The following is a 15,899-nucleotide window of genomic DNA, read 5'->3' as shown; positions in this document are numbered from 1 at the left end:
TAGTTGCCGCTGTGCAGCACGTTGCATTAACAATGTTGTAATGCTGCGTCAACGTGCCAGTATCGAACAGGAGCACAGTCTCTCCTGTTAGTCGTGGTTGAATTGGAGTCGACTGGTCCTCTCTGAGGGTGCAGTGGAGCTGGCCAGTCTTCTAATAGTTGTTGGCATTTGTTAACCTTGTGGAGGCAGCGGTGGGGTTTGAATCACTGGAGAATAGAAGGATCCATTTGATGCATCAGTCTCCTCCTCCAAACAGGATAGGGTTCAACACTTTGAGCCACGTTGGGTGTTTTGTTGTTTGGGTATAACAAATGTGACGGTCAAAAGTAATGAAAAAGCAAAAATCTGCATATTCTAATTGAAAGAAGATTTGTGGTCTGAAATTTTCCCTCAGCCATATCCACAGGGATTCGCCTTCAAATTAAAAACTTCTCTGAGGTATCCAGGCCTTTAGTTACGGTCAGATAAACTCATGTTAACTAGAGACACCATGGCATTAGAAACCAACTGATTACACATTCTTACATAAGCCAAAACACAAAGGGTCTGTGAAGTAGATGTGATAAGGCTGAAGTCGACCAATCGTGACCTAGAAAGTACAGAGAGAGGGGAAAGGGAAACCTTGTTGGATTCTCCCAGGTGGGAATTTTGCTCTAATGAAAGCTGAATGTGGAAATGTGAAGAGCTGCTGAAGTAGCTGCTTTGTGTGTGTGTCTTTGTGAGCATGCATGAATTATGTGTCTGTATGTCCATGAGTATGTGTGTGTGTGTGTGTGTGTGTGTGTGTGTTGATGCATGTGTGTCGTTCTGTCGTGGTCACTTTGAGGATATGAGCTTGAGTGTGTGTGTGTGTGTGTGTGTGTGTGTGTGTGTGTGTGTGCCTAAATAGATCTGTGTCCACCTCAGCCTTGGTGGGTCTGTTGTGTTTCTGCTCATGACTTTGAACAAGAGAGGGTTGTTGTTTGGACTGTGTGTGTTTTTATAGCTACAGTGGCCAGTATGTTCATCTTTGGGAGGAGAACAAAAAGAAATATGTGATGTGTGTAGGGAGTGGGAGTTTCACCATTATGCCTGTGTGTGTGTGTGTGTGTGTGAGTGTGTGCGCTCTTTCTCTCTCTCTGTGGGAGCTCCATGCTGTGGTCATTTCCCTTCCCATCACCACGGAGGGGTTTCTCAGACAGAGGGAGGAGATTTTTTTTTGTCAGGGAATCACTGTAATTAGAAAAGGATTTGAGCCTCACTTAAACACTTTGACGACTGATGTTGTTTGGCAGTTTAGAGATACTGAAGATTTGGATTTTCCTTCATCTGTTGAAGTTATAGCAGACAAGCACTGTAAAAAAAAATGTAAAAAGCAAATTACTGATGTAAAGCGAGAAACCGTATGACAAGGAGAGAAAAGCTACACAAGATGATGAAAATAAATAAAACAATCTAATAACGGATTACAGTATGTGCAGTTAGAGATCAGTAATTCAATAAACCTGATAATACACAGTATAATATACAAAGTAAGACAAATTATATGAAATGTAGAATATAAGAAATTACTGGTTACTTAGCAAACAAGCGTAAATCTGGCAAAAAACATGAACATAAACTGCAGGGAAAACATATGACGAAGCAAAGCACAGCAGTGATTTAGTGAAGCAGCAACGCTTTAGTGCTCAGAGGTCTTTGTATGCAGCACTAACTGTTTACTGACTGTTGACTGACATCTACAGTGTGGATTGACATGCAATGATATGTCAGAATCTATTGTCCATTTGGAGAGCAAAATTGCCCTCTTTACATCCCATTACTACACATTGAAAGGGGAGTTCAAGACTTGGGGCCAGAAACAGACTGGTTTTGATCCATCAACCTCTGGATTTGTCCTTTAAGTATTTGAAATGTCTTCAAAGTCACCCATCTACCAGTGAAACATTGTTAGAAGAGGATGGTTTTATGATTACAGTCGTGACCTTTAAGATTTTTATCAAGATGGTACCACAGCCGGTCGCCTCAGTGTTGCTGATAATGATCCAAACAGGTTCACTTTTACAAATGAAACTCCACTGCAGATCTCTATTCCTTCGGGGTCAACCCCAACATCCACTTTACAGACATTTTGACCAGTAGAGCAGACTGGAAGATTTCTTTTTCTCTCGCTTACAAAATGAATGACCTGCTTCTACTCACATCTCAGAAGGATTTCTCCCTCTGTGCTCCTCTGTGCTACAAGGACCCCTTTGTTTCCTGCGGTGTTATCGCCACCAGTAAAATGGAGGTTAAAGTCTTTTGAACCTCCCTAAAGCATAGATAGCAGAGGATGGTTTTGATCCATTGACCTCTGGGTTAAGGACCCAGCACGCTGCTGTCAATCACCCCAGATGGGGCGCAAACCCACAATCCACAGTAAACGGTTCACCCGTCCGGGAGAGTTAGCAGCCACGATGTTGCGTGCATTGTTTTTTTGGGGACACATGCAGCCACTTTCCCAGTAAGTCTCCACCATCAATTAGTCTAGCTGCAGGGTTTGTCAATGTGTCTGCCTGGCTTACTTTGTCAGGGTGATTCTTATTGTTGATTAACGGTTAATCTGTTAATGGTTAACATCACTCATTTCATCACATTTCATATTAAGTACAGTTCATTCATGGTTCTGACACGTCAAAGGGGTTTTCCTTTGTGAGTTTAAGGCTGGACAGGGGTTATAAAGGAGATGCTACTGATCTCAGAACCAGACATTCAGAGCTGTTAGTCTGACACAGAGAGAGAGAGAGGTCCTTTCACTGTCTGAGAGATTTGTTCTGATTGGTGAAGTGTAATCACACTGACTGACCAGCCAACTTTATGCGTTTGAAAAAAAGCAGCTTTAAATACTTAAATGCCTGATTACCTCCTAAACCTCCATCTCTCTCTTAATGACTAAATTATCCCTGTTATGTACTCAAACTTCATATTGTCCATATGCAGGAGTGGGCAAACACACACACACACACACACACACACACACACACACACACTTGATTGTACTAAATCCATTATCCCAGTCATTAAGTTGATGGTAGTGGGATTTTCTTCATGATAGATTGCAATTAGAGATACCATCTCTGTACCACACACACGCACACACACACACACACACACACACACACACACACACACACACACACACACACACACACACACACATACACAGTACTGTACCTGAACAAACACAATCACATAAAAGACAGAAAAATTTAATTTATATATTTTTGTCTACACATGGACACAAAAATGGTAAACATGCACACAAACACATTAATGGGGAGGTCTTACATACTTGCATACAGAGACACGTGCACATAGCCACTTAAACTGCTGTCACAGTTACGCCTTCAGCTACTTTCAAACTCGTAACTGTCACATGGGAATATATAAATTCATCGTCACAATCACAGAATAAAGCTCCTCTAACTGCCTCAGAGGAGGTTTGGATGCTTTATTAAGTCAATGTGAGCCTATTTTCCCCACATGGAGAAAGTCATGTTTTATTCATACGGCATTCACTTAGTGAATTGGCTTGCCAAAGACATTTAACGTTAATCAGTCACTGGAGAATATTCAAATAGAGTCATATGAGTTTCTTTGCTGTGAGTGGGAGACATTGGCTTTGACTTTGGACCTCCACACCGCTGATTACTTGTGATGGTTGTGATTCAGGCTTAAACTTATCCTGCTGCCCCCCCCCCCCCCCCCCCCCCCCCAGTGTCTTTCTGGAGAAATACCCAACTATTAATGTAAATGCAAATGAAGCCTTTTCAATTTCATGCTATTAGCATGCAAATTGCTTGATTTTACCAAACGTAGGATTAGTTCATCAGTGTCCAGATGCATGTTTGCTCATGTGCATGTTTGTAAATGCTCAATTTAGATGTCCTTGGAGAAAAAAATGTGTTACACAAATAAAGTTTGAATATAAATACTTTATATCTGTATGTTGTGACTTTATGAAGGATAAAGCCAGGTGTTGCCTAGTTATCCCCAACAACAAAACTGTTTAGGGAGCCATTTATAGCTGCTATAGCTGTAAAAGGGATTGAGTATTTATTCGCTTGTTGTATTTAGACACAACATTCCAGTTGTTTCAATGAAATTGTAAAAGCCATGTCCAAAAATACCAACCTGATATTAATTTCATTGCTTGTAAATTGTCTGTTGAAAGTCATTCCTTCTTTCCCACTCACTCTTCAGCTCGGTATGGAATTGTTTTGACTTTAAAGACGTTAATATTGTCCTGGCTAGAACTTTACAACAAAACTCCTCAACCTTTAAATATATCGTAGTGTATTTCTGAAGAGTGAAACAAGAAAGACAAATGCCTCTGGCCTGGTTTTCTTTTCCCAAGAAAATACAAACCTCCCTTTGTAGTGTTGAGGTTGCAAGTTGAGAGGTGAGACCTGGTTCTCGGTGTATGTTGTACATCTTCATCCACTTTCCCCAACTGTACCTTTCTCTTCGCACTGTGCACTAATAAAGCTTCATCACGCCTTCAGAGAGATATGAAAAATCAAGAGATATTTCATTATTCATTTATTCTTTCAGATCTGTTTCTATCTAGGCCAGTGCTTTCCAGGCTCAGGGCTGGGGATGTTGCTGAGATGTGGATTTCACTGGGATGGTTATCTGGCACAGAATCAGGCTCTATTCTCTATTATTAATTTTAATGGAGGAAGTCCCCAGTGGTGGCGCCAGCATTGCTTGTCACTCCTGAAGTCAAAACGGTTGCTGCTTGCTCATCCCACACTTTAGAAAACACTCAAGTGAAGCAGACGTTTTCTCTTGAAGAAGACTTTATTCAGCAGGTTGTTTGAGTACTAATCTGGCTAAAATATGAAGTATAGCTGTAATCAAGGTTGTTGAAAACACTTCAGCCTCCTTTGCTGTTTGAAATTAATTTCCCAGAATATCTGGAGGGCCGTATGAAATCTTCTTGCGACCAAACTTTAGGCCCATATCAAGACATGAAAATCCCTGATTAAGGGGCTTTGAGCTTGAGGGGTTTCTCCTCTGGACAGAGATGGCAAAAGGAGTCTAATTACAGTCCCTGACAACAGTGGACTGTAAATTTCCCCTTGAGAGGTTTTTGGTGTTAATATCAGAGGCTATCTTTAGTCTGAACCCAGTAATTAAGCAATAAAACCACAAGCTTCACATTTCTTCTATTTCCCTTAAGTATTAATTTGCTCCAATCTGCCCTGTTGTCAATAATCTGGAGGTGAGTTTCTTACCTCTCCTCTGGGGCTCTTACTGTGCGTCAGCATTTCTTTCCTATATAACAGTCAAGACACACAAGAACTGTTTTTACTCCTATAACTCAGTTGCTGTGTACTTTTTTTATGAGCTAAGGCAAAATCAATATATAATTTAAGTCATATCAGCTGGAAAAAGTTTTTGTCACCCTGATCTGGACGTCTTGGGTTGTTTCTCTTCTCAGCTTTGTGCAAACGTATATTTCTCACTGCATTCCTTTCACTTTAGCTGCATGAGGACATTTAATCCACAATGACACAGTTGACTTGATGGCCAGCTTGAAGCCAGAAGTAGAGGGGATCAATAGTGCTGAGACCAACTCTAACTAGCAGTTTACCTCATTAGCTGTAGATTAGAGCCGGCTGGAGATGTAGGATATTGGGGGGGGGGGGGGGGGGGGGGGGGGGGGGGCGTGTAAACACACAGCGGATACTCAGAGGTTCATTCCCGAAGGAAATATCAAGCTGTCACTTTTTCTACGATGACTTTGATTGATTCAGTATCAGATATCTGAAAGGAAAATGGCAACTTTTAGCCTGCACACAGTCACCAAACATCTGATTTTTAACCCTTTGTGTGAGCGATCCAACATTCCCATGGCTGCGTACACAAAAGAGAAACCACAAGAATTGTGAATCAAATTCTTGTGGTTTCTGTCTGTTTTGCCAGTGATGGAAACATCAGACAAGTGCCACAAAAGGTTTGAAGTCAGACTTCCTTTTCCTGTTTAAATAGAACATCAGAAAAGATAAGAGAGGATGTGCAGCGACAGATAGTGTTTTTTATCGTCTGGCCGAGCTTTAAAGTAGGGAATTGTCAGAAATCTGACCCTCAGAGCTGATTGTATAATATACATCTGCAATCACTGTCAACATCATCACTATCCATAACTTTCACAAGACAGCGTCTTTGTTATGGGCGCCCATTTTAAAGATATAGAGATATTATTATTGCCCATTTGCCAAAGCAAATGTCCACGAAGCATACCGAAAGTCAAACATGCTTTAATGTTGAGCCAAGAAATAGCAGGCACAGAGAATTTAAAGACTGCAGTGATTTTTTACTCTGATGGGTGCGGACATTACCTAAGGAGCATTATGAGTGTATAGATGGAAACACTCCACTCTACATGATTATGGTTAGAGGAAGATTACCTTCATGACGGCTGGTAAGAGACAAGACGCTGACTGGGATCATCTGCAACCTTTTCTCTTCGTCTTTTTCATTAGGATTAGGAATATATATTGTGTTCACGTCGCAATATCAGCATGAGAAAAAGTGACTCGTTATTGCTGCGCATTGAAAATGTCTGTCTGTCTGAGCAAAGCATTTAACAACCAGCGTTGTTCTGCACCGGGCGCCTCCCACACGAGACCGAAGCAGAGAAAACAATGAGAGTTCTCAGTGAACCTTTTCTTAGATAAATAAAGATGAAAAAGATTTAAAAAAAACAGTGAATTGACTCTTGACTGAAGTGTGTATATGCGGCAGCATGGCGACCCAGGCCGAAGCAGTCTGATGATGATGAATAATCATACGCTCTGAGGTCAAATGTCAAGCTGTCCACGCGGGTCTGGTCTGTCGTTGACACAGTCCAGACGTGTGTTTGGCTATAATGTTTCTCTGTGTGTGTGTGTGTGTGTGTGTGTGTGTGTGTGTGTGTGTGTGTGTGTGTGTGTGTGTGTGTGTGGGCACATATATTTGAATATTTGAGAATATTTGAGTCCATGTGGAACAGGAAGAAGCAGCAAGTAGATAATGAGTTTGTGTGCATGTGAGTGATTAATAATTGATTTACATTACCGTGGTAACACATACATAACCATAGAACAATACGTTCCCAACATATAGGACATGATCCCCAAAGGGATTAGAGGATGATTCTGACAGATTACAAGATGTTAGCGTGATGCTGGTCCGATCAGAAGACTTGGGGCCTCAGCATTGGGCATGACATGTTGTCATGTTATCCAGTGTAGTGTGTCATTGTGGAAGACAACTCATTCTGCATCGATGACACCTCACAAAGCCCCAACGGAAAGACAGGCATGTCAGAGTTTTTGTTTTTTACATTACTAATTATGGAAATCGTCTCCCTTGCCTGATCATCTTTGCATATTATGAGAGACTGCAAGCTATGAGACACCTGATCTGTCATCGTGACCAACTGGTAGGACATAAATGTAGTGTGATCTTGGCGTAAGAGAGAAAGTGAGATTTTATAACTGCTGTATGTATGTGGACACATGTTAGAAATGATTCTGTGTGTGTGTGCACATACTTGTGCATGTCTCCACATGAGTGCCCATCTGTATGCCTATAGGCTTTGTTCCCAGGCTTCTGCAGGCCCCCCGCTGTAATTGCACCAGTAATTGGTGAAGTGATAACCCCATTTCCACAGGAAATGTGCCCCCCGGTTTCCTCGCCCCCGCCACCATCATCTCCCCCTCTGGTGGCGCAGCCAACAAAGTCCTCCCTCTGGGAACATTGCACCAGACAGCTAAAGTTCCCTGGGGTTTGGCAAGCAGATGAACAGAGGGGCAAAAACCGACATAACAAAACTACACACGTGTATCTTACTAACACGCTCACATGTACAACGCTGTGTCGGCGGTGTGGGAATAATTGGATAGATTAATGATAAATTCAGCTTGTGTGTGTGTATACGCAGCGAAAAAGTGGCGTGCCTGAATCTGAAAATGAGGAGAACTCGCTGTAAAACACCAGGAAAATAACAAAGTTGGACTCCCATGAGTGAGTTAATGATTGAAAGACAGACTTAATTTTTTCATCATCATTTGTTTTATTTGTATCTTATGTCATATTTCACCGTGCCAGTGCAAACTCCGGCAGGGCTTACACACTATTCATTAAACTTGATATGTGTTGCAAGTCCTGCACTCAGTTGGGAAAGCTTCCTTCCTAAAACCTGTTATTGCTCATAAAGTGTGGAATAATCCAGCACTGCCTGTGTGCTAACCAAATTAGCAAACATCCTGTCCAGCAGTGTGTAGGTCGTCGTCTCAGCCCCGATGTGGTGCGATGCCAGCATTGGAAGCAGTGCCGCGTTCTACTTTTAATGGATACTTAGCAGAGCTCTGTCTCACTGCTTTCCTCTGTTGTTTGTAACGCCGTGACGTCCTTGCACCTTGGCTGCCAGCCTCACCTTGACAGTCACACTAAAGCTCAAAATCGGTCATACCCAAACAAGCTTTCGTCTCAGACATCACTGAAGATAAAAAGACTTTGAGGTGGAGCTCAGAGAGGAACACACAGGGTCACGCAGAAATCTTTACTGGCACTGCACTTCATGTTGTGAATGAGATCATGTGCCGATCATTGATTTAAAACAGTCTTGATTTGCCTCATCTGGGCTTAATCTGAGATAATGATAATCTTGCTGTAACTTTTTCCTTTTATAAATGTTATTAACAAGTATCCCTGTGAAAAAAGTAGCGTAAAGCAGCTTTAATATAAAAAGTAGTAAATTAAACAAGTTTTAGGATGCAATGTCAAACAGAGCCTAACTCTAAAAGAAACACTACAAACTATTTTACTGTAACTGTTTTGTGACTAAAAGACACTTTCTAACTGGTTTAGCAAAAAACAACAACAGCAAAAAATCTCAGCTGGATCAGTACAACACAGACGCTTTATTCTTTTCATTCAGGAGTATTTACCTGCATGCTGTATGCAGTCTTTTGCAGTCTTTTTTGCTTGTAGAGCACACAGATGCATTGTTGTGTGTGTGTGTGTGTGTGTCTGTGTGTCTGTGTGTCTGTATGTCTAGTGCAATGCAGGAATATTGTTAGCTGTATCACACGCCACACATTTGCTCTAATCACATCGACGTCCATCAGAGCTCCCATGACCAGCAGCCTTTAATCTAATGTTCACCACGGATAAAAATATCCACCACTGACACACACACACACACACACACACACACACACACACACACACACACACACACACACACACACACACAAACACACAGACACACACATATAAATGGCAAATATGGAAAGGCAGAAGCTTGCCCCACAATGAAGGAACCATTCAGGCACACACATATTTTAGTGTGTGTGTGTCCGCATGTGTGTGCACGCACCAGTAGGATTATGTTTTAGCGGTTCTGTTCTTTTGCATCTCAACCTTCTCCGTCTTTGATTCCCAGTGACAGGAGTCAGAGGTCAATTGGCTCGGATCAGAGGTCCCGACCCTCGTTGACCCCGCTGTCAACCTGATGCTGATAAGAATGGCTGCACTCAGCAGGCATGTGTGTGTGTGCTGCAAGTTTGTGCATGTGTGCACAGAATGATGCTTTCATAGAACAAGGAAAGTCTTTTTTACTGTTATAGTAACTTATTTATATTTCTGAAACTTATCTTTTATCTTTTCCTTCTATGGAGTTTTTATATGACTGAATAAGGTCAATTAAGTGGCATTGGCTCTTATGATTAAAGTACAGAACTTCTAGCTGTAGTCTGTAGAACTTTTGATAACATTAGACAAAAGACAAGTGTTTGCTACTTGGTGCATGCAGATCACACTGGTCACATTTTAACCGTGTTGCTTCCCGTGCAGAGCTAGAAAAGAGCTCCATACTAAGCAGTAGCCACTGAACTACTATCACCATAAAAAACATTTATAAACAGTCTCAAGTTAAGCTAACAACAATGGGGAGAGTTAAAACTCAACATTTTGCGATGAAAACTGTTCACAAATAGTTTTCAAGAGGGACATCTGTACACTGGCAGGAACATAAAAGTCAATAAACAAACTCAATAAATTACAAGCTACAGGATAGTTAGGATACAACGATCAGTTCTGAAGAAATATTGCACAGAGAAATAAACATACGTATTACAGACGCATCATAGATTAATTTATTGTCACTCTTTAATTTAAACCACCTTTTCCGGCACTATAAGGTGGCTTCTGATATTCTTCTGATATTCTTTGCCTTATGTTCTCCTCTCTGCGCCACATGACAACTGGCATGACAACTGGACATCAGATTGTTCTTCCAGCTTTCAATGCATTTCGAAGGCATTTGGGAGCTGAGAAAAAAAATCTATTTTAATTCCCAGAGTTTCTAAATAGGCTAGAGAACTGGAGAACAGATTACTGCTGGGTCGAAGAAATCCTCAAAAAATCGACATGGGCGATTGCTGAAAATTTCACTCTGGAACTTATAAAAGCATTCATTCAGAGGTTAGTGTTGACTGTGACGTGAATTGGTTGACCTTCATTGACCGTGTTTGGTAATGAATGTACGAAGATTTAATTCAGCTTTGGCAGGTGTGTGTGTTAATATCCTGTTGAATGTTGGAATTGATAGAAAGCCAGGCTGCGGGGCACAGATTGTGCTCTTTGTATCTTGAAATGTCTGGAAATGTGTATGATTGATGGTGAATGAATGAATTAGTATATATATGTGTGTGTGCGTGTGTGTGTGTGTGTGTTGCCCCTCCCATTAACTAAATAACCTTGATGTCTTAGAAAAACTTCATTATTCCAAAGTCTGTGTTTTAGCCAAAGTGTTGATGAGCGGGGTGGGCCAAGTCATTCATCTGTTTGTGGGAGAGACATGGGAGGTGTGTGTGTGTGTGTGTGTGTATGTGTGTGTGTGTGTGTGTGTGTGTGTGTGTGTGTGTGTATGTGTGTGTGTGTGTGTGGGGGGCAAGGCCAAGAGGCACCTCTCGACACACCACACACACCCCCTCACAAATTATGTCGGCATGGTTGCTGTTTCCAAGGCAACTGTCCCAAGAGTAAGGGTGGGGTGGGTGCAGCTGGTGCTTCTCGACTCAGTCAGGGGTAGGGGTGTGTGTGTGTGTGTGTGTGTGTGCATGATGGAGAAAGGAATGTGTATTTTCATTTCTGAATAACGGTCATTCATCGTTGTGAGGTCAAGATAGGAGACAAAGATTCCAAAAATTCTGTTTATGTGTGATGGCGTGTGCAGGATGAAGAAGTTGTATTCAATCCGAGAGATTGGCTTGTGTGTGTGTGTGCATGTTTACAAAGCCACTCTCAGTTCCCTCTTCTCTTCATCTGAGTGTCATCCTCTTTGCCATAATGCTGATTTAAGGCACTCTAAAGTGAGGATGTAAACTAGTCTCCCGCCTGTCTGACCCAATAGGATCTTGTGATGGTAACAGACGCTGAATGTCTCTGGTGTTTCCACTGCAGAGGTGGTTTCACATTCAGTTAGGCTGAGCTTTTCCCTTTTTTATTGAATTAAGCGAGGTCATGCTGCTCTTGTGGCACGCCGACTGTAATTCAGATGAAGTGCCTGATGCTTTAGTAGGCAGAGCAAGGCATGAATTCCACCAGGGTTAGATTCCCTGTGAAGAGGGTGATGGAAACGTCTCGTCTCCAAAATGGCCTTTGAATGCAAATAGCTGAAACCCATGAAAACACTGTGAGGCCACTGACAACAAAAGGGACATTGCCTGTTTTCAAAGTTGGAATGATTGATTTGTATTTTTTTGCATTTTAACATACTGTTTAAAAACACGGGGGGCGACATCTTTTTTTTTTTTTTACAAAATTGTAAATCCCACATCAGCTGGTCAACAGTTTGTTGGACACCTACTAAACCGAACACAGCCATCATTAATGCTAATAGCTACAGCTCTGCTTTTTCTGCTATAATAAGTCAAAATGTGGTGGAAAAGGTCAGTTTGGAATGATGGACATTTTCCGTTCCATGCTGATACCTACCAGTGTGACACTGATGTTAATAGGACAGTGCACATACTGCAGCAAAATACTTCATGTGCATTGCAGTGAAGAGCAGACAAAGAATTCAAGGCAGCAATGACTGCATGGTTTTATGGATGTATTAGAAATGTTGATGGTGGATGCACCCACTGGGATTAATGACGCCCAAATCAGTGTGAGGCTGAACAACTTACCTCTCTGCCCGTTTGCTGAATATGTAACAAAGTACCCAATCGGCAGAGATTTCTCAGTATAGGTTTCTATGTGCCTTTAGTGTGCGGACCTTTCTTCTCCTCCAGTGATGGTTATCTGTTTCAGATTATCTCTTCATTTCCATTGAGTCATGCCTTCCTCTCTCTTTTTTTCCTTTCCTCATTTCCTTTCTGCTCATCCATCTCTTGTGTTTTTCGACAGACTGTCAGCATGTTGTGGTTCCTCTCAGTCTCCAACACCGGCCTGTCGTTCTTCCTCCTCCTCTTCATCCTGAATCTCTCCCTTTCATTTTTCTCTTCTTCTCTGACATTTTTTATACTCCTCTCTTCTCCCACAGCCGCTCTGTCTTCCCCACTGCTTCCCTCACCCGTCATCCTTCCAATCATCATTTCTTACCCTGTCATCATATTATTTTCCCTCTCACTTTTGCCTCTTTTTTCATCTGCCTCTCTCACCCCTCTCCTCCTCCTTCTCCTTCTCCTCCTCCTCAATCCACCTGTCTATCCATCGTTCTTCACTCTGTTATTACACTACAATTTTCCCTCACGCTCTCAAGCTACTCTTCCCCTTCATCCTCCTTTCTCCCTTGGTTCCATTTCCTCCTCAATCCACCCAAATGCCCATCACCCCCCCCAGCCCTGTCATCGCAACATGGGTTTTTCCCCAGAGCTCCGTCTTCTACCCTCATCGACCTTTCCTGCCAAATCTCCACCTGTCTTTTCCCATTCCTCCCCTTCCTGCTCATCCTCATCCATCAATATTTATTAATTTTTTCTTCCATCAAGATTTATTTCACTCTGTTCTCTCCTTTGCTCTCCTCCTCCCCCTTCCCCTTTCTCCTCATCTCTCTGTCATCGTGTCATGTTTTGACATTTTGCCTATTCTCATCTCGCAGCTGTCTTCACCCATCAGAACATTTTCATCTTGTTGTCACATTGCCATGTCATTTTTTTCCCATCCTGTCTCCCTCCTCCTCCCTATTTTACCCTCTTACAATTACTGTGTGCTTTGTGTGCACAGTGAAAAATACAGATGGAAAGTGTTTAAAAAATATAATTAAATGCAATTATTCAACAAAGTTTTCTTGCATCCAAAAGAAAAGCAGACTTGTAATATTCGGTTCTGTTCAGATCCCATAATTAAATGCCAGATATGAACTGTAAACAAAAGTCACATGGGCTCCCAGCATGCAGCTTGTTAATTGGGCAGAGTTGTGGAAACTTGTCATCCCATCGTGTTAGGCATTTTGATGAATTTGGATCGGGTTCAAAGAAATCGGATTCAATTTCCTGTGAATTTAGCTAAGCATGATGGACTTTTCCACATTTTCTTTGTCTGGCGCTCATACCATATCAAGCCCATGAGGAAACAACCTCAGGATGTAACACATGATTGTAGCACCTGCTGTGACTTTGCACAGGGGTTTCTGAAGATACGTCTGAACCACTTGGTGGCATGTTTAGTTACTGGATAGAGAAAATCCACATTTGTAGGACTGTGTGAAGCTGAAATGAGGTGAACAAGCAGCACCTGCATGGCCAGAGTGTTACAGCTTAAGATACCTGTTAATCAACCGACACTGTTTGGCCTGGAGGACAGTGGCACTATTTAGACCTTTTAACAGACTCGTCTTTTAGGTTATGGTGCAGTTCATCTCAGAAGAGGAGAGATACCTGCCTTCTCAGCAGTGTGGTTATTTAGTACCACCAGAGTTTGAATGGTCTTGTTCTTGAGTACTAATTTGAACAAACTGATACAAGTATGTTCACAGTGAATTTACCATCTGTCTCTTGCCGCCTCTTCATCTTTCTTTGTATTTCATATCCAGTCTGTCATCATTTCATGGTTCTTCTCAGCAGCCTTGTCTCATTTATTTCTCAGTCTTTTGGATTGATCTCCGGCACTTTAACAGTGTCCCACTTCTCCCCACGTCCGCCAATCTCTCTTTTTTTTCCTCTCGGTGTTCACTCCTCAACACATTTCATTCATCTTTAAGTCTCTTCATCTTTTCTTGACTCATTTCAAGCCATTTTCTGTTTTATATTAAACCCACATGCCAACTAACATGATGTGTAGCATATAAAAAACGGATACAGCAGAGTGTTGAAGGTATTGCGAATCACTCATTACTTTTTTTCTTAGATCTCACATCTGCTTCAGTCAACCGTAGTTAAGATAATTGCCATGTGTTTGGAGAGGAAAGGCTGTGCGGCTTATTTATAGAATAAGGGGCAACCACAGCGATGTGTCAGCAAAGAGATTCGTATTTTGACAGATAGATTTTTGTTTGTTGGGTTGTAAATGTGGTGGACAAAGGAGAGGTACCGTGAGAAGAACTTTTACGTTTGTATTGTGCAACCCTTTGATAGTGTTGGCTACAACATCTTTTACATTTTATCAGTCCAGAAGAAGTTTAACAGGTTTGAACTATATCGGAGACAGATGCATCAACAGCCAGGTCTGTACAGACACAAAATCACATTAATTAGCTTTCTATCACATGTTTACAATTGCTGTTGATTCATACAAAAATTGGTTTTGACATTGGTAGAAAATCAATTCATTTATCATACTGTGTAATTCAGTGAGGTAGAGCTGCTTGGTTTGAATGATTGATTTTTTTTAGTAAAGAAGATAGTACTGCTGCGATATTCTAAGTAATATTGACCAGATTTTATTCTGTATGATCTCAGTGTCAGTTCAGATTCAGTTGCTTGAGGAAGCTTAAAGTGTGTTTAAAGGGGTTTATCCATCACCACTGTAAAGGAAGAAGCACGTGAATGCCCAACAATACAAAACTATAAATCATCTCTCTTTTAATAAGCGCGAGCTGAGTTTACTGCCGCAGTGAAAGATGATAAATCATTTAGAACTCCTTTAAATCTTCCCCTGAGTGAACCAATATTGTGTGCTAAAGCTACACTGGGCAATATTTTATGTTAATTACAAGCTGTATTATTATCCCATATATCCAGTTTGGCCTTAGGGCCTGATTTATACACTCAGATTGGAAAAGTTACTCCTCTGCCTCTCGTCCGTTTGGTATCATTTAGTATAGAACATTGCTGAAGGTTGCTTAACAGGAGTATGCTATGTGCATTTTACCAACATTATCGGCCCTCCCCGCTTTCTGTTTTTTAAAGTTCAAACTGTGTTTTATAAGCTCTGTCTCTGCCTCTCACTGCTATTTAGAGCTGCCAACGTGTGAAGCCATGCCTGGTGCTGCTTTAAAGCCTATATGTTTATGCTTTTAGCTCCGCGAACCGATGCCAAGTCCAATCCACTGAAGAACACTTGGCAGTTCAAATATGAACGTTAACACAAGACAGACGGATGTGCGATTTTCTCATAGTTCTCATAGCTTACATGGTGCAACAGTGTAATCATTTTAAAAACATTTAAGCTGCATGCTCGTTATCTGTGCTTTCAGAATCGCTCATTATCATACAATCTGTCTGGAGATGTAGTTCTGGTACTGTGTGTGTGTGTGTGTGTGTGTGTGTGTGTGTGTGTGTGTGTGTTTGTTATTTGCATACGATATGTTACAGTTTCTTTTGTTTTGTTCAGTGTGATAAGATAAATACAGCTGCAAGGCAAACGACAGACAATTGTGTGTGTGATAGATACTGCTGGTGTTGGGAAGTCTTTGACCAACATGTCAGTTTAACTTATTG

General features: G+C 41.5%; 1 protein-coding gene across 2 annotated transcripts in view; it reads left to right on the top strand.

The window, feature by feature from the left end:
- The window catches only part of sema3h (sema domain, immunoglobulin domain (Ig), short basic domain, secreted, (semaphorin) 3H), a 94,233-nt gene that overhangs the window by 1,688 nt on the left and 76,646 nt on the right, over positions 1-15,899 (top strand). The window lies entirely within an intron of this gene.

This window comes from Cebidichthys violaceus, unplaced genomic scaffold, assembly GCF_023349555.1.
Source record: "Cebidichthys violaceus isolate CVI_PGR_0920_01 unplaced genomic scaffold, fCebVio1.0.p SCAF_6, whole genome shotgun sequence".
Classification (NCBI taxonomy): Eukaryota; Metazoa; Chordata; class Actinopteri; order Perciformes; family Stichaeidae; genus Cebidichthys; species Cebidichthys violaceus.
Note: the sequence above shows the minus strand (reverse complement) of the source record. Positions and strands in the feature narration are given on the sequence as shown.